Source organism: Castor canadensis, chromosome 10, assembly GCF_047511655.1.
Source record: "Castor canadensis chromosome 10, mCasCan1.hap1v2, whole genome shotgun sequence".
Lineage (NCBI taxonomy): Eukaryota > Metazoa > Chordata > Mammalia > Rodentia > Castoridae > Castor > Castor canadensis.
The window spans coordinates 6,921,262-6,922,525 of NC_133395.1; positions in this window are offsets into that span (position 1 = coordinate 6,921,262).

The window sequence follows — 1,264 nt, forward strand, 5'->3', positions numbered from 1 at the left end:
CCAAGAGAACTGGTCACCCCTTATTGAAGGAAGTGCAATTATGGCAGGTGTTATTAATGAGAGTTGTTTGAAATAGTTTATATCTACTGAAAACTTGGCTCTCAAGCCGGCAACAGCAGTATTGCCCAGAAGTTAGTTAGCAATGTGAATTCCTGGATTCTGCCCCATTAGACATAGTGGATCAGTTTTTGTAAATGGGGCCAATATCTGTCATAAGTTGTCTAGATAACCTGCATGTAAGCTGATTTACAGAACCATGGATTGGTATGATTTGGAAGCACCCAATAGTTGGACTTATTTATATAAAATATTGAGGATATTCAAATCTGAACATAATCCCCTCCTCATAGGTTTCACTTGCTCATGGTCAGTATATGTAGTTTTCAAACCATCCTCATAAAAACCCTGTAAAACGGTAACATAAGGTTACCCTTTTCATTATTATTCACTCATGTATGATTGCCTCTATGTTATACTTTTTCCAAATTTTAATTTTAACTAGAAAACATGAAATAACATGCAATAAAAATAGTTAATTTAATTGAGATACAGTAAAAAATGACTGGAATGAAGGAATTGTAATGACTAAGAAAAGAGTTTCTGGTAATATAGCCTTAATTTTTTTTTATATTATAAACTTAAATATAATCATTGAAATAACATCTAGAAGATGATTTGAAATAAGATTATTGTGACTGCTATGGTATAGATTTGCTGCCCTTTAGATATGTTATGAAGAAGATTTTGGTAATAGTAAATGTTTCATTTACATTTATTTTTGAATAAAATCACTGAATTAAATCTGATTTAAAATGGTAGTTAATTACTTTCATATAACAAAGTGCGTACCAGAAAAATGGTGGGAAAGTATTAGGAATTTGCAATTCTCTTACTTTGCTTCTGTAGTTACAATATATCATCAAATCCACAGTAAAGGAAACTAGAAGAAGAGAACACACAGAATGAAACCCATGTGTCCTTTTAATCAGTAAAGCAAATTTGCCTTTAAAATTCTCCAATAGCTTTGCATTAGGGGTCATTGACACATGAGGTCATCTTTAATGGAGGTGTGATTGAGACCAGGATGGAAATAACCCTTAGGTCATCCTGTCAAAAATGTCTGAGTAGCCACAAATATTTACAAAATCTAGATCATTTTTAAATCAATGAGTCTTTAATCAATAGATGATACTTATTTATTGAGTAATGTCAGTTACCAACATCTCTCTGAAACAAGCCAGTTAGATCAATCCTACTAAACTGT